The 18,061-nt window shown below is 44.0% G+C and overlaps 4 non-coding genes and 1 pseudogene across 4 annotated transcripts; 2 read left to right on the forward strand and 3 right to left on the reverse strand.

Moving 5' to 3' along the window:
- Positions 1 to 2,293: 2,293 nt before the first annotated feature.
- On the reverse strand, positions 2,294 to 2,455 carry LOC120522180. Its single transcript, XR_005632308.1, has one exon. It is a non-coding gene; the product is annotated as a U1 spliceosomal RNA (small nuclear RNA).
- Positions 2,456 to 3,467: 1,012 nt separating this feature from the next.
- On the forward strand, positions 3,468 to 3,586 carry LOC120522178. Its single transcript, XR_005632306.1, has one exon. It is a non-coding gene; the product is annotated as a 5S ribosomal RNA (ribosomal RNA).
- Positions 3,587 to 7,392: 3,806 nt separating this feature from the next.
- Positions 7,393 to 7,523, reverse strand: LOC120522183 (annotated as a pseudogene).
- Positions 7,524 to 13,730: 6,207 nt separating this feature from the next.
- On the forward strand, positions 13,731 to 13,849 carry LOC120522179. Its single transcript, XR_005632307.1, has one exon. It is a non-coding gene; the product is annotated as a 5S ribosomal RNA (ribosomal RNA).
- A 3,794-nt stretch (positions 13,850 to 17,643) lies between these two features.
- LOC120522181 lies at positions 17,644 to 17,802 on the reverse strand. Its single transcript, XR_005632309.1, has one exon. It is a non-coding gene; the product is annotated as a U1 spliceosomal RNA (small nuclear RNA).
- Between the last annotated feature and the right edge of the window lie 259 nt (positions 17,803 to 18,061).

Genomic DNA, 18,061 nt, shown 5'->3' on the forward strand with positions numbered 1-18,061 from the left:
TTTCTTTTTTCCATCTCCTTCAGTCTTTCTTCCTCCTTCCCCTCCAAAATGGACCCCTATTTTAACCCCCTCTGTATTTTCTGTGCCCCAAGTCCCCTGCCCGTTCAGAGGGCCTGTTCTTTAATTTCTTTGTTGTCTTTTGATTTCCTAGCAGATATCTGATCATATCCTCAACTTCCCAATTTTACTTAATGTCATATTAACAACAGTTGCTGTGTGTCTTAAAGTCAACTCCTTTCTATATTCGGAACCTCTTTCCCTCCATTTTCATTACCTTCCTTCTTCCAATTTTTCACATTATGAACCCTATAAGAACACAAAACACTTTCTTATAATTCTTTTACTATTTTCTTTGGTGGAAAAACACATTTGCTAAATATCACGATAGTTTTGGGATTGTAACTGCCTTCATCAGCAATATTTTCCCCTTCTATTGATAAGTTCGTTAACCCCCAAAATCCTGCTTTTTTTTTTTTGGTATCTTTTCCCCATTTTTTTCCCCACTCCATCCTCTCTGTATTCTTAACCCCAATACTTTCACAACATTTGACAACCTTATTCTTCCTAGTGGTTTTCCTTCCATTTCCCCAGCAGATTCCATGAGGAACACAAAGTAAAACCAGCGGTACCCAAGGATTCTCGAAGGGGCACAGTACCAAAGGAGTCCAGTCTTCATCTCAGGTCACTGGGGAGCATCCATGTCTCACAAACATATAGCAAGAAAGGAAGCACCAGGACTCTAAAGACTTGGCCCCGTTCTTTTGCAGAGATATTGGGAGCGCCACACCACCTTTCCAGTGACCTCATGAACCACCAAGCTCTCCCCATCTGTCTACTGACTTCATAGGAAGAGTCACCAGGGACATGAATGTCACTGCCAAGGTAAGTAAACCACTCAACAAGGTCAACACACTCTCCGCAAACAGACACACTGCTGATATCTGTGCCCAAGAGGTCATTAAAGGCCTGGCTGTTGGTTTTCATCCAGGACACTCACAAGCCCAGACACTCAGACTCCTCACTCAGTCTCTTGAGCACCCTGATCAGAGCCTCCATTGACTCCACGACAATCACAGCATCATCAGCAAAGTCAATATTCATGAATCTTTCTTCTCCAACAGATGCCCCACAGCCGCTGAACCCCATGACCCTGCACAACACCCAGTCCATACAAGCACTGAACAAAGTAGGAGCAAGAACACACCCCTGACGAACCACAGAATCAACTGGGAAAAACACAGAGGTTCTGTCCCCACCACTCACAGTACCAGTGTACGGGCTGGCCATGATATCCAGCAACTTCAGGGGGAATCCCACTAAGTCTCAGGAACTCCCACAGGGAAGCTCGAACAACTGAGTCGAATGCTTTGTGAAAATCGACAAAGGCTGCTAAGAAACTTTGCCGATATTCCGCGTTTGCGCTCCATGCCACTGTGGGATTGCACGTTAGCAAGGACGAGGTTGCTGGTCCTTTCTGGGGATGCCCCCTTTGTAAAGTTGCAGGCTCCCGTCTGAAGAGCTGGACGAGATCTATCTGTCTATCTATGTATCCATCCATCCATCCATCCATCCATCCGTCCATGAGGTGGAACGGGTAACAGGGGGGTCTTAAATGGGTGGCGAGGCGAGAGAGCCGACAGAAGGGGATCAGCATGAAGGACAACGTACATTCTAATTCAAAAGACATTCCGAAAAATTTCAAAAGAATGGCAAAAAAAAAAATGAAGACAGACAGGGGAAGAGTGAAAAAAAAAAAACATACGGCTGTCGTTCAGAAAAGAGGGCTTCCAAAGTTGCATATTTGGGGAGAGAAAAAGGAGCAGCCCTCGTTTACTGGGAATACCGAGTGCTGTAAGCTTTTGCCTTTCTGCCAGCAGGAGTCGCCCTTCACCTCGTCTTTTCTTTTCCTCCTTCCACCCGTGTCAGAAGCTGGGCTCTTGGCAGCAAGGAAAGCGGCTTAAAATCAGTAAAGAGGCACTAAAAATAATGAATGATTATTTATATTATTATTTTATTATGTGTGTGGGGGGGTCCTTAAGATAAATACATACATTGATTAGTTAATTTAAATTAATATTATTTTATTATAATTTTTCTATTGGGCGGGGGTCCTTAAAATAAATAAATAAATGGACAGACAGACAGATTGATTGATTGATTTTTGGAACTTCTTTATTTATTGCTTAAAGCTCCCAGAGCCGTTGTCTCACAGGCTCCTGCTTCACAATCGCCCAAGCACCACTTCCATAAGTTGAAACGCATGTTTTCAGTCTGTTTTTTGAACCAGGACTATCAGGGGAGAGCGCGAACGCAGTCCCCCACTACCACAAATTATGCAGTCGAGTTTCCCGCATTTGGGGAAATCGCAGGGGTCAACACACCCAGTGCAATGGATGAGCCTCGCCCTGGGAGAACCACCTTAGTGATCATGGTATCTCCCCTGCCAGGTAAGTATGAGTTGTACAGCCCGGCGCTCATCCTCCCACTTCCTCGGCTTCATCGCTCGGCGGCGGGAGGTTTTCCCCAGCACAGTCCTCGGTCCTTCGGCCTCCTTCGGGCTTCTTCGGGATCCTTCGGGCTTCTTTGGCCTCGGGAGCGCGCATGCGCGGGAGCTAGCTGCTGCCCAGACGCCCGTGTGCACCGTGACCGGATGTTGGGGTTGCACCGACCTCACCACCTTGATTAGACAGGTTTCACTAGCAACCCCAAGGTGCACCTCGCTCTTATGCAAACCAGCCACCCATCGCTGGAGCTTATTGGCTGGGAGAGAAACAGGAGGGGTAGGACTGGGCGGGATGCTGAATGAGAAACAGCCGCCCAACAGCACAGGAGGCAGGCAGGGCGGCAGGCGGCAGACAGGAGGCAGGAGGCAAAGCTGCATAAAAGAGGAAGGCGACCCTGCGCTCCGGAGACCGAGAGGAAGAAGCCCTCGGCGTGGCGCTCCCACGCGGCAGCAGAGCACCCTCGGGAAGACCTGCGCCGAGGCCGCCGAGTGATCTGGGGCAGCGCTGGGTACACGTTCGAGACTTGAGCCGGTGCTTGCCCTCCCTTTGATGCCACTGTGGGATTGCACGTTAGCAAGGATACGAGGTTGCTGGTTCTTTCTGGAAGATGCCCCCCTTTGTAAAGTTGCAGGCTCCCCGTCTGATGAGCTGGACGAGATCTCTCTGTCTATCTATCCATCCATCCATCCATCCATCAATCCATCCATCCATGAGGTGGAGCGGGTAACAGGGGAGTCTTAAATGGGTGGCGAGGCGAGAGCCGACAGAAGGGGATCAGTATGAAGGACAACGCACATTCTAATTCAAAAGACATAACTTAAAATTTCAAAAGAATGGCAATTAAAAAAAAAAATGAAGACAGACAGGGGAAGGAGAAAAAAAAAAAACAAAACATAGGGCTGTCGTTTAGAAAAGAGGGCTTCCACGGTTGCCTATTTGGGGAGAGAAAAACGAGCAGCCCTCGTTTACGGCCATACCACTCTGAACACGCCCGATCTCGTCCGATCTCGGAAGCTAAGCAGAGTCGGGCTCGGTTAGTACTTGGATGGGAGACCGCCTGGGAATACCGAGTGCCGTAAGCTTTTGCCTTTCTGCCAGCAGGAGTCGCCCTTCGCCTCGTCTTTTCTTTCTCCTTCCACCCGTATCAGAAGCTGGGCTTTTGGCAGCCGAGTGATCTGGGGCAGCCCTGGGTACCGTTGAGACTTGAGCGGTGCTTGCCCTCCCTTTGATGCCACTGTGGGATTGCAGGTTGGAAAGGACACGAGGCTGCTGGTCCTTTCTGGACGATGCCCCCCTTTGTAAAGTTGCAGGCTCCCGTCTGAAGAGCTGGACGAGATCTATCTGTCTTTCTATCCATCCATCCATCCATGAGGAGGAACGGGGAACAGGGGGTCTTAAATGGGTGGCGAGGCGAGAGCCGACAGAAGGGGATCAGCATGAAGGACAACGTACATTCAAATTTAAAAGAATGGCAAAAAAAAAATGAAGACAGACAGGGGAAGGAGAGAAAAAAATAAAAAACATAGGGCTGTCGTTTAGAAAAGAGGGCTTCCAAAGTTGAGATGTTTTTTCTCATAAAACGAGAGGTTTTCTCTGATCATTCCAATTATTTTCTGTTGGGAAAAAACTTTCTGTTTATTTGTGTATGCACACCTTGCCTTCCACAATACTTCTTTTATCACGTTTATTCGGTCCCAATCTTTCTTCCCGACCTCTCTTTTCCCTGACCTCCCAAACACCACCAAGTCTCTATCCAGCTTGATGTCTACTATGTGTCTCTGCCTTACTTCCTTCCATATCCTTGCCACTGTGGGGCAGTCCCACATTGCATGTCCATACTGACTTATTTTTTTCTTTTACATCCGTCCCTGGGACATTTAGGCCCTTGTAAATTCTTTCTTTTACTTAAAGCCAGGTTGGTTTCTAGTGCTTCATGGGCGGCCAGCCAGGCTATATCTGCTACTTGATTATTTGGAAACTTTCCCCCAAATCTTTCCCATATCAGTTTAGATTCCTCTCTAGATTTCCCAGTAATGTTTACTGGCTTCTCACTTTCCCTTACTTTTTCCACTAATTCTTTCCACCTCCTCCACAAGTCCTTTTCATCCTGCTGAAGCCCACAATCTTTGATACAGTCCATCAACCTCCTGTATAGTTTGGGTAATCTAAACTCATATGGTTTCTTGTTCTGGGTTTTAAAAGCCCAAACCTTCTTAGATGACCACCCATCATGTACCTGGCTAAATCCGCTGCCCTCCCTTTCCCGCTCTGTAACAAGGATATGTAAACGGCCGTGTATTTCAATCTTAACAAGATCCTTAAGTCCAGAAAACCTTTTTCCCCCTTTCCTTTTTTGTTTCTTTACTTTCTGTCTTGCGACCTTCTCATCTGTAGACCTCCCAAAAAAATAAAAACATTGTCTTTCGATTTTCCTTAGAATATATTTTGTCCGTAAAAACTGTTGCCAGAAAAAAGAGCCTGGGCAAAATTATTGACTTAATTAGCAAAATTTTGCCCTCATATGTTAGTCTCCTAGTCCTCCAGAGACTTGTGAGCTTGTATAACTTTCTTTCCATCTCCTTCCAGTCTCTTCTTCCCTCCTTCTCCTCTCCAAAATGGATCCCTAATATTTTAACCGCCCCTCTATGTATTTTCATGTCGTGCCCAAAGTCCTCCTGCCACTTGCCCTGCAGATGGCACTCGGATTTCCCCTTATTTAATTGGGCTCTTTTGCTTTTTTGAATTCTGTTCCTAGCAGATATCTGATCATATCCGCTAACTTCCCAATTTTACTTAATGTCATATTAACAACAGTTGCTGTGTGTCTTAAAGTCAACTCCCTTTCTATATTCGAACCTCTTTCCCTCCATTTTCATTACCTTCCTTCTTGCCAATTTTTCACATTATGAACCCTATAAGAACACAAAACACTTTCTTATAATTCTTCTTACTATTTTCTTTGGTGGAAAAACACATTTGCTAAATACGATAGTTTTGGGATTGTAACTGCCTTCATCAGCAATATCTTCCCTTCTATTGATAAGTTCGTTAACCTCCAAAATCCTGCTTTTTTTTTTTTTTGGTTATCTTTTTTCCCCATTTCTTTCCACTCCATCCTCTCTGTATTCTTAACCCCAATACTTTCACAACATTTGACAACCTTATTCTTCCTAGTGGTTTTTCCTTCCATTTCCCCCAACGGATTCCATGAGGAACACAAAGTAAAACCAGCGGTACCCAAGGATTCTCGAAGGGGCACAGTACCAAAGGAGTCCAGTCTTCATCTCAGGTCACTGGGAGCATCCATGTCTCACAAACATATAGCAAGAAAGGAAGCACCAGGACTCTAAAGACTTGGCCCTTCGTTCTTTTGCAGAGATATTGGGAGCGCACACACCCCTTTCCAGTGACCTCATGAACCACCAAGCTCTCCCCATCTGTCTACTGACTTCATAGGAAGAGTCACCAGGGACATGAATGTCACTGCCAAGGTAAGTAAACCACTCAACAAGGTCAACACACTCTCCCAAACAGACACACTGCTGATATCTGTGCCCAAGAGGTCATTAAAGGCCTGGCTGTTGGTTTTCATCCAGGACACTCACAAGCCCAGACACTCAGACTCCTCACTCAGTCTCTTGAGCACCCTGATCAGAGCCTCCATTGACTCCACGACAATCACAGCATCATCAGCAAAGTCAATATTCATGAATCTTTCTTCTCCAACAGATGCCCCACAGCCGCTGAACCCCATGACCCTGCACAACACCCAGTCCATACAAGCACTGAACAAAGTAGGAGCAAGAACACACCCCTGACGAACCACAGAATCAACTGGGAAAAACACAGAGGTTCTGTCTCCACACCACTCACAGTACCAGTGTACGGGCTGGCCATGATATCCAGCAACTTCAGGGGGAATCCCACTAAGTCTCAGGAACTCCCACAGGGAAGCTCGAACAACTGAGTCGAATGCTTTGTGAAAATCGACAAAGGCTGCTAAGAAACTTTGCCGATATTCACGTTTGCGCTCCATGCCACTGTGGGATTGCACGTTAGCAAGGACACGAGGTTGCTGGTCCTTTCTGGACGATGCCCCCCTTTGTAAAGTTGCAGGCTCCCCGTCTGAAGAGCTGGACGAGATCTATCTGTCTATCTATGTATCCATCCATCCATCCATCCATCCATGAGGTGGAACGGGTAACAGGGGGGTCTTAAATGGGTGGCGAGGCGAGAGCCGACAGAAGGGGATCAGCATGAAGGACAACGTACATTCTAATTCAAAAGACATTCGAAAAATTTCAAAAGAATGGCAAAAAAAAAAATGAAGACAGACAGGGAAGGAGAAAAAAAAAAAACATACGGCTGTCGTTCAGAAAAGAGGGCTTCCAAAGTTGCATATTTGGGGAGAGAAAAAGGAGCAGCCCTCGTTTACTGGGAATACCGAGTGCTGTAAGCTTTTGCCTTTCTGCCAGCAGGAGTCGCCCTTCACCTCGTCTTTTTCTTTTCCTCCTTCCACCCGTGTCAGAAGCTGGGCTCTTGGCAGCAAGGAAAGCGGCTTAAAATCAGTAAAGAGGCACTAAAAATAATGAATGGTTATTTATATTATTATTTTATTATGTGGGGGGGTCCTTAAGATAAATAAATACATTGATTAGTTAATTTAAATTAATATTATTTTTATTATCATTTTTCTAGGGGGCGGGGGTCCTTAAAATAAATAAATAAATGGACAGACAGACAGATTGATTGATTGATTTTTGGAACTTCTTTATTTATTGCTTAAAGCTCCCAGAGCCGTTGTCTCACAGGCTCCTGCTTCAATCGCCAAGCACCACTTCCATAAGTTGAAACGCATGTTTTCAGTCTGTTTTTGAACCAGGACTATCAGGGAGAGCGCGAACGCAGTCCCCACTACCACAAATTATGCAGTCGAGTTTCCCGCATTTGGGAAATCGCAGGGGTCAACACACCGGAGTGCAATGGATGAGCCTCGCCCTGGGAGAACCTTTTTTTTTTTTTTTTTTTTTTTTTTACTTAAGACAAACACTAATTTGCTTGTCCCATTTTCACTTACATTTAATGTTTCTTTTCAGTGTTTTAGCTTTGAACACACACACAAAGTCTGGCCAATTTGCTAATTCACTGCCACCCATCACCTTTTCGTGTTTTTTTTTTTTTCATTTTCCCCAAAAACTCCATTAATTATTCTTTACCTTTATCTTTCACACCTTGTTCTTATTCAATTGATCTTCTTTTATTTTCCATGCCTCCTCTACTTCTCTCCCACATTTCTGCAATAGTCTTTGAATAGAAACATCCTTATTATGTATCACCAGTTCATTTCTTTCCCACCATATATTTTCTTTAACTATATTAATTATTTGCCATTGGGTTTTTGCCATTTTCTCATTCAAGTTATTCCCCACTAATCCATACAGTACCCCTTCTTTTGTAATCTCCTCTTTTCCTAATAACCCATCCCATTTCTCCATTACACCCTTCCAAATTCCTTGCGATTTTTCACATTTCCAAAACACATGTTCAGATGTTTCTATTCCTGTGCAGTTCCTTCTCGGACATATCAACGTCTTTGCTACTCGCCTCTTATACATTGCAGTGTTTGTCGGTAACACTTCGTGTATGCCCAACCAGCCCAAATCCTTTTGTCTATTGGTCAACTCTTTTCCATTGTTTTGTTGCCATACTTTCTTTGCTTGATTTTCAGTCATATTTTTATTTTTAACATTGTTTCGTCTTTTTTTATATATTCTTTCAGGGCTCTTTTCTTCCCCCATATTGTTACCTCTCCTTCTTCCCATCTGTATTTCCTTAAAAATTTTGTAACTATCTTATAGTGCTTTGCTATATTAAAGGCAATAGGTCTATTGTTAATGCTTTTAAACAATCTTACTTTCCTCAGCTCCGTACCCAATTGATATCGCATCAAATCAGCCATTTTTCCTTTCTTATTTAGCGCCATGTTAACCACCGTAGCCGTATGTTTTAACATCAGCTCTTCTTCTATATTTGGGAATCCTTTCCCTCCATTTTCTTTTTGTTTCATTATTACTTTTCTTGCAATTTTCTCACATTTTGACCCCCATAGGAAAACAAAACAGCTTCTTATAATCTTTTTAATATTTTTCTCGGGGAAAAAACGGTGTATAAATATGTCAGTTTTGGGATTATTATTGCTTTCACCAGCAAAATCTTGCCCTCCATAGTCAGGTTTCTCAATCTCCAAAATCCTGTTTTTTTATTTATATTTTTTAACATTTCCTTCCATTGTTTCTTTTCTCTATTATCTTTCCCTAATTCTACTCCCAATATTTTAACACTATTGGAAAGTCTTATCTTTCCCGCAGGTTTTTCTTTCCAGTTACCCCATAACACACAATCACATTTCTCCAGATTTAATTGCGATCCTGATGCCATACAGAATATTTCCGTGTATTCAATTACCTGCTCTATACTGCTGACATCTCTGACTATTATGCTCACATCATCCATATATGCACATATTTTAACTTGTTGCCCTCCGCTTCCTGGGACTTCAACTCCCCGTATCTGTCTCTCATTTCTTACCAGATTTATTAACGGTTCAATATTTAATATGAATAGTACTGCTGATAAAGGGCACCCTTGCCTTACTCCCCTTTCTACCTGTATTTCTTCTGATAATTTATTATTTACTCTAATTCTACTTGTAATTCCTTTATACACTGTCTTTATCCAGTTTAGAAATTTCGCTGGTACCCCCACTCTCTGTAAAATCCTCCACATATATTCATGAGCCACTTTGTCAAAGGCTTTTCCAAGTCTAAATTAATTATTCCCACGTCCATTTTTCTTTCCTGCATTAAATATATGCAATCTCTCATTACACACTGATTTTCTAATGCACTTCTACCTGATACTACACATGCTTGTTCCTCTTTTATCACATTTTCCAGCTTATCTTTTATTCTATTTGCCAGGACTCTTGTTAATATCTTGTAGTCCTGGCATAATAGTGTTATCGGTCTCAATTCTTTATATCAACCATCTCTCCTTGTTTGGGTATCAATGTTATTATGCCCCTTTTCATTGTCTCTGTCATCTCTCCATCTCTCACAATTTCCAGAAATAAACTCTGCATATCTTCTTTTATTAGATCCCAAAAAGACACATAAAATTCTATGGGTAAGCCGTCTATTCCTGGAGTTTTACCCTTACTACTCATTTTAATAGCTTCCTCCATCTCCTGCATTTCAATCTCCTGACACAGCATTTCTTTCTGTTCTTCTGTGAAAACGCCATCTATGGTTCCCTCCAGTTTGTTAATGCACTCATAGTTAATTTCTTTCTTTTCGTATATTCCTTTATAGTGCGTTATTACGATGTCCAATAGGTCTTTATTTCCTCTCTTCACCTGTCCATCTTTATCCTTCAATTCTTCTATATTGGCTTTTTCCTTCTTTCTTTTATTTTCTTGAAAAAACCGAGAGCATTTTCTCCTTCCTCTTGCTCTCTGACTCTGCTCTGGAACTTAATCTTTTCTTCTCTGTTCTTATATACTTTTCCCAATTCTTCTTTTATTTTTCTTATCTCTAATTCTGTCTCGTCATTTATCTCCTCCTTTCTGTACAATTGTTCCAGTTCATATTGTAATGTTTTTTCCTCTTTTTCTTCCTACTCCTTTCTTTACCTTTTTTGGAAAAATTCCTAGTGTTCCTTTTCATCACCTCCCACCACTCTTTTTGACTTCCACACCAATCTTTTAGGGTTTCCCATCCCCTATAGCGTTGTCCATATTCTTCCCTAATTTTCATATCCTCTAACAAGGTTATTCAGTTTCCACACAATATCTTTTTTCTCTTCTTCTGTTCCTTTCTGTATCTCTGCCTCTAAACTACAATGGTCTGAAAAAAATACTGGTCTTAATTTGCAATTCTTTGGCTCATAATTACTATCGACCAAAATATAGTCTATTCGAGAGGCCTTTCCCCGAGTTCCTCTCCAGGTAAAACCTTTTTCTTCTCTTTTTAGTTCCCTAAATACATCCTTGATACGACAGTCCTTTATAATTTCTTTTAGTTTTCTAGCAGTTTTGTCTTCCTGTTGCCCTCTTAGCTCTTGATCACTCGCACAATTTACGTCCCCACCACAATTAAGTTGTTTTCTAAAGCAACTGCTGTTTGCAGTAAATTAAACACTTCCATCCTCTGGACGGGTGTTGTTGGTGCATATACATTAATTAACGTGATCGTACTTCCTGCTATTAATAATTTAATTTTAATCACTCTCCCCTTCACTATTTCATCATATGTTTTAATTTCAATTTCTTTATTCTTAATTAACACCCCAACTCCTGCATTTTATTCTCATTTGTCCCTGAAAAAATCGCTGCCCCTTCCTCCCAGTCTTCTTTATATTCGTCATATGATTTTTTAAAGGGTATACCACACTCTTGAATGCACATCAAATCCACCGGCAAACTTCTTAAGTAAGAAAACACCATTTTTCTCCTTTCCTTACTTTGAATACTTCTTACATTCAAGGTTATTATTTTTATTTTCATTTTTTCTTTATTGTAGTGTAGTCTACCTCACCTATCTTTCCCTTACTTCCGGGAGTTACATATTTTTGGGCTTCTTGGCCACTTTCTTTTCTGTTCTCCACTCTTCTACCCCCTTCATGCCCGTTGCTGAAACAAACCCTTCCATGTCTTTAGACTCTAAATAGCAGGGAGCTGTCCCCCATTCCTTTGGTTTCTCTCCCGCTCCCTCTGATTTTCCGGAGCTCGTTGGGGACAGATTATCTGGCCCACGCTTCCTCTGCAATCCTGGGTTTATTTGTGTTGCCTCTATGTTGCCTTTCCCTTCCTCCTGCTCTATGTTTTCCTTCCTCACCTGCTGAGGGGACTGACCAAAAAAAGTCGTCCCACTGAGGATGTCCATGATCTCCTCTGTGTGAAAGAATGTTCTGTGAATGCTGCTCCATTCTACTTTCTATATTCCAGCGTCTGTTTTTTCTTCAATTAACGCCAAAAGGTCAGTTTCTCCTCTGTCCTCCCTCTCTCCTTGTTCGCTCTCTCTCTTACTGTTTACTCCAATGTTTAATGGGTCTATTTTTTCCCTTTCTCTCGTGTCACTTCCTTGGATTCCTTCTCTTGCTATGTCTTCCATTTCTCTTTCTTCCTCAGACTCCTCATCCAATAGCGCTATTACTTTCTTTTCTCTCATTGTATTCCTCCTTACCATGTTAGCATAGGAGGCCGGACAGTCCCTAAAGACATGTTCCTCCTGTCCACAAAGATTACATTTTATAGGCTTCCTGCACTCTCTTGTACTGTGTCCCTCCTCTTTACAATTTCTACATTTTATTATGCCACACTCTGCCGCTTTGTGACCCTCATTTCCACACCTTCTACATACTTGTGGCTGACCAGAGTAGAAAACGTGCCCTCTGACCGTCCCAATTTGTATGACCGCGGGCAAATGGATCACCCTTTCTGTGTCATTCTCCTTTTTGAGAATTACATCAAATTTGTACAATCCATTTTTTATCCCATCCTCATCCGTCATTTGCATACTAGTCTTAACATCGCAAAATTGTAACAACCAAGTCGAAATATCCTGTAGTTTCACCTTCTCTGTGAACATTAAAATATTTACTCTTTTGTCCATCCTGTCACTCAAAGGCACAATCAAAAATTTTTCTAAAACTGGGTTAACCAGTTTTTCTCTCTCCACCGTTCTCAAACATTTATCATATAAAGCCCTACTCTTAAAAACCACTTCAAAGGTAGTTTTACCCGGAAAGGCAAAAAGGTAATCAATCTCACCAGGTGAAAAACGTAGAGTCTTCTGCAACACCTCCTTACTAAAGTCTCCTCGATCCATCTGTCCATCCTTCAATTCCAATCGAACTACGTTTCTCCTTTCCCTTCCATCAATTGGAATACGAGATGCAGGTCTCCCAAAAACTCCGAGTCCTCTGTTCATCTCCATGTCTTCTTCGAACTGTCTGCTGTTGACTTCAATCACTTCCGCCATCTTGCTCCTACAATATTTTAAAAGCGCCGCGAAACAAGGGAAGCAGAAAACAGGGTGGTGGACATGCCGACCTACCCAGCTCTGGATCCAAGTTCGTGGGGCGCTCTACACCTGACAAGGAAGAACCAAAGGTATCTCCCCTGCCAGGTAAGTATGAGTTGTACAGCCCGGCGCTCATCCTCCCACTTCTCGGCTTCATCGCTCGGCGGCGGGAGGTTTTCCCCAGCACAGTCCTCGGTCCTTCGGGCTCCTTCGGGCTTCTTCGGGATCCTTCGGGCTTCTTTGGCCTCGGGAGCGCTGCGGGAGCTAGCTGCTGCCCAGACGCCCGTGTGCACCGTGACCCGGATGTTGGGGTTGCACCGACCTCACCACCTTGATTAGACAGGTTTCACTAGCAACCCCAAGGTGCACCTCGCTCTTATGCAAACCAGCCACCCATCGCTGGAGCTTATTGGCTGGAAGAGAAACAGGAGGGGTAGGACTGGGCGGGACGCTGAATGATAAACAGCCGCCCAACAGCAAAGACAGGCGGCAGGCGGCAGGCGGCAGGCGGCAGACAGCAGACAGGAGGCAGGAGGCAAAGCTGCGAAGAGGCGACCCTGCGCTCCGGAGACCGAGGAAGAAGCCCTCGGCGTGGGCTCGCACACGGCAGCAGAGCACCCTCGGGAAGACCTGCGCCGAGGCCGCCGAGTGATCTGGGGCAGCGCTGGGTACACGTCGAGACTTGAGGCGGTGCTTGCCCTCCCTTTGATACCACTGTGGGATTGCACGTTAGCAAGGATACGAGGTTGCTGGTTCTTTCTGGAAGATGCCCCCCTTTGTAAAGTTGCAGGCTCCCCGTCTGATGAGCTGGACGAGATCTCTCTGTCTGTCTATCTATCTATCCCCATCCATCCATCCATCCATCCATCCATCCATGAGGTGGAACGGGTAACAGGGGAGTCTTAAATGGGTGGCGAGAGCGAGAGAGCCGACAGAAGGGGATCAGTATGAAAGTCAACGCACATTCTAATTCAAAAGACATAACGAAAAATTTCAAAAGAATGGCAATAAAAAAAAAAAGAAAAAAAAAAAATGAAGACAGACAGGGGAAGGAGAAAAAAAAAAACAAAAAACATAGGGCTGTCGTTTAGAAAAGAGGGCTTCCACAGTTGCCTATTTGGGAGAGAAAAACAGAGCAGCCCTCGTTTACGGCCATACCACTCTGAACACGCCCGATCTCGTCCGATCTCGGAAGCTAAGCAGAGTCGGGCTCGGTTAGTACTTGGATGGGAGACCGCCTGGGAATACCGAGTGCCGTAAGCTTTTGCCTTTCTGCCAGCAGGAGTCGCCCTTCGCCTCGTCTTTTTCTTTTCCTCCTTCCACCCGTATCAGAAGCTGGGCTTTTGGCAGCCGAGTGATCTGGGGCAGCCCTGGGTACACGTCGAGACTTGAGCGGTGCTTGCCCTCCCTTTGATGCCACTGTGGGATTGCAGGTTGGAAAGGACACGAGGCTGCTGGTCCTTTCTGGACGATGCCCCCTTTGTAAAGTTGCAGGCTCCCGTCTGAAGAGCTGGACGAGATCTATCTGTCTTTCTATCCATCCATCCATCCATCCATGAGGAGGAACGGGAACAGGGGGTCTTAAATGGGTGGCGAGAGCGAGAGCCGACAGAAGGGGATCAGCATGAAGGACAACGCACATTCAAATTTAAAAGAATGGCATTTCAAAAAAAAAATGAAGACAGACAGGGGAAGGAGAGAAAAAAATAAAAAACATAGGGCTGTCGTTTAGAAAAGAGGGCTTCCAAAGTTGAGATGTTTTTTCTCATAAAACGAGAGGTTTTTCTGATCATTCCAATTATTTTCTGTTGGGAAAAACTTTCTGTTTATTTGTGTATGCACACACTTGCCTTCCACAATACTTCTTTTATCACGTTTATTCGGTCCCAATCCTTTCTTCCCCACCTCTCTTTTCCCTGACCTCCCAAACACCACCAAGTCTCTATCCAGCTTGATGTCTACTATGTGTCTCTGCCTTACTTCCTTCCATATCCTTGCCACTGTGGGGCAGTCCCACATTGCATGTCCATACTGACTTATTTTTTTTCTTTTACATCCGTCCCTGGGACATTTAGGCCCTTGTAAATTCTTTCTTTTACTTAAAGCCAGGTTGGTTTCTAGTGCTTCATGGGCAGCCAGCCAGGCTATATCTGCTACTTGATTATTTGGAAACTTTCCCCCAAATCTTTCCCATATCAGTTTAGATTCCTCTCTAGATTTCCCAGTAATGTTTACTGGCTTCTCACTTTCCTTACTTTTTCCACTAATTCTTTCCACCTCCTCCACAAGTCCTTTTCATCCTGCTGAAGCCCACAATCTTTGATACAGTCCATCAACCTCCTGTATAGTTTGGGTAATCTAAACTCATATGGTTTCTTGTTCTGGGTTTTATAAAGCTCCAAACCTTCTTAGATGACCACCCATCATGTACCTGGCTAAATCCGCTGCCCTCCCTTTCCGCTCTGTAACAAGGATATGTAAACGGCCGTGTATTTCAATCTTAACAAGATCCTTAAGTCCAGAAAACCTTTTCCCCCTTTCCTTTTTTGTTTCTTTACTTTCTGTCTTGCGACCTTCTCATCTGTAGACCTCCCAAAAAAATAAAAACATTGTCTTTCGATTTTCCTTAGAATATATTTTGTCCGTAAAAAACTGTTGCCAGAAAAGAGCCTGGGCAAAATTATTGACTTAATTAGCAAAATTTTGCCCTCATATGTTAGTCTCCTAGTCCTCCAGAGACTTGTGAGCTTGTATAACTTTCTTTCCATCTCCTTCCAGTCTCTTCTTCCCTCCTTCTCCTCTCCAAAATGGATCCCTAATATTTTAACCGCCCCTCTATGTATTTTCATGTCACTTGCCAAAGTCCTCCTGCCACTTGCCCTGCAGATGGCACTCGATTTCCCCTTATTTAATTGGGCTCTTTTGCTTTTTTGAATTCTGTTCCTAGCAGATATCTGATCATATCCGCTAACTTCCCAATTTTACTTAATGTCATATTAACAACAGTTGCTGTGTGTCTTAAAGTCAACTCCCTTTCTATATTCGAACCTCTTTCCCTCCATTTTCATTACCTTCCTTCTTGCCAATTTTTCACATTATGAACCCTATAAGAACACAAAACACTTTCTTATAATTCTTCTTACTATTTTCTTTGGTGGAAAAAACACATTTGCTAAATACGATAGTTTTGGGATTGTAACTGCCTTCATCAGCAATATCTTCCCTTCTATTGATAAGTTCGTTAACCTCCAAAATCCTGCTTTTTTTTTGGTTATCTTTTTCCCCATTTCTTTCCTCCATCCTCTCTGTATTCTTAACCCCAATACTTTCACAACATTTGACAACCTTATTCTTCCTAGTGGTTTTTCCTTCCATTTCCCAACGGATTCCATGAGGAACACAAAGTAAAACCAGCGGTACCCAAGGATTCTCGAAGGGGCACAGTACCAAAGGTCAGTCTTCATCTCAGGTCACTGGGGAGCATCCATGTCTCACAAACATATAGCAAGAAAGGCACCAGGACTCTAAAGACTTGGCCTTCGTTCTTTGTAGAGAGAATGGGAGCGCTACACACCCCTTTCCAGTGACCTCATGAACCACCAAGCTCTCCCCATCTGTCTACTGACTTCATAGGAAGAGTCACCAGGGACATGAATGTCACTGCCAAGGTAAGTAAGCCACTCAACAAGGTCAACACACTCTCCGCAAACAGACACACTGCTGATATCTGTGCCCAAGAGGTCATTAAAGGCCTGGCTGTTGGTTTTCATCCAGGACACTCACAAGCCCAGACACTCAGACTCCTCACTCAGTCTCTTGAGCACCCTGATCAGAGCCTCCATTGACTCCACGACAATCACAGCATCATCAGCAAAGTCAATATTCATGAATCTTTCTTCTCCAACAGATGCCCCACAGCCGCTGAACCCCATGACCCTGCACAACACCCAGTCCATACAAGCACTGAACAAAGTAGGAGCAAGAACACACCCTGACGAACCACAGAATCAACTGGGAAAAACACAGAGGTTCTGTCTCCACACCACTCACAGTACCAGTGTACGGGCTGGCCATGATATCCAGCAACTTCAGGGGGAATCCCACTAAGTCTCAGGAACTCCCACAGGGAAGCTCGAACAACTGAGTCGAATGCTTTGTGAAAATCGACAAAGGCTGCTAAGAAACTTTGCCGATATTCACGCTTTTCGCCCATGCCACTGTGGGATTACACGCTAGCAAGGACACGAGGTTGCTGCAGTCCTTTCTGGACGATGCCCCCTTTGTAAAGTTGCAGGCTCCCGTCTGAAGAGCTGGAGCGAGATCCTATCTGTCTATCTATGTATCCATCCATCCATCCATCCATCCATGAGGTGGAAACGGGTAACAGGGGGTCTTGGTATGGTAGGCGAGAGCTAGAGGCAGGCATGAAGGGGATCAAGCATGAAGGACAACGTACATTCTAATTCAAAAGACATTCGAAAAATTTCAAAAGAATGGCAAAAAAAAATGAAGACAGACAGGGAAGGAGAAAAAAAAAACATACGGCTGTCGTTCAGAAAAGAGGGCTTCCAAAGTTGCATATTTGGGGAGAGAAAAAGGAGCAGCCCTCGTTTACTGGGAATACCGAGTGCTGTAAGCTTTTGCCTTTCTGCCAGCAGGAGTCGCCCTTCACCTCTTTTTCTTTTCCTCCTTCCACCCGTGTCAGAAGCTGGGCTCTTGGCAGCAAGGAAAGCGGCTTAAAATCAGTAAAGAGGCACTAAAAATAATGAATGATTATTTATATTATTATTTTATTATGTGGGGGGTCCTTAAGATAAATAAATACATTGATTAGTTAATTTAAATTAATATTATTTTTATTATCATTTTTCTAGGGCGGGGGGCCTAAAATAAATAAATAAATGGACAGACAGACAGATTGATTGATTGATTTTGAACTTCTTTATTTATTGCTTAAAGCTCCTAGGCCGTTTCTCACAGGCTCCTGCTTCACAATCGCCCAAGCACCACTTCCATAAGTTGAACCATGTTTTCAGTCTGTTTTGAACCAGGACTATCAGGGAGAGCGCGAACGCAGTCCCCACTACCACAAATTATGCAGTCGAGTTTCCCGCATTTGGGAAATTGCAGGGGGCAGCACACCCGGAGTGCAATGGATGAGCCCCTGCCCTGGGAGAACCACCTTAGTGATCGGTATCCCCCTGCCAGGTAAGTATGGTTGTACAGCCGGCGGGCCCTCCTCCCACTTCCTCGGCTTCACGCTCGGGGCGGGGGGTTTTCCCAGCACAGTCCTCGGTCCTTCGGGCTCCCGCTTTGGATCCCGGCTTTTGGCTCGGAGGCGCATCGCGGACAGTGCGCCCAGACGCCTGTGTGCACCGTGACCGGATGGGGTTTAAACCGACCCCACCACCTTGATTAGACAGGTTTCACTAGAACCCCTCAAGTCAACCCGCTACTTGCCAAAAAGGGGGAACG

Source organism: Polypterus senegalus, unplaced genomic scaffold, assembly GCF_016835505.1.
Source record: "Polypterus senegalus isolate Bchr_013 unplaced genomic scaffold, ASM1683550v1 scaffold_4908, whole genome shotgun sequence".
Taxonomy (NCBI): domain Eukaryota; kingdom Metazoa; phylum Chordata; class Cladistia; order Polypteriformes; family Polypteridae; genus Polypterus; species Polypterus senegalus.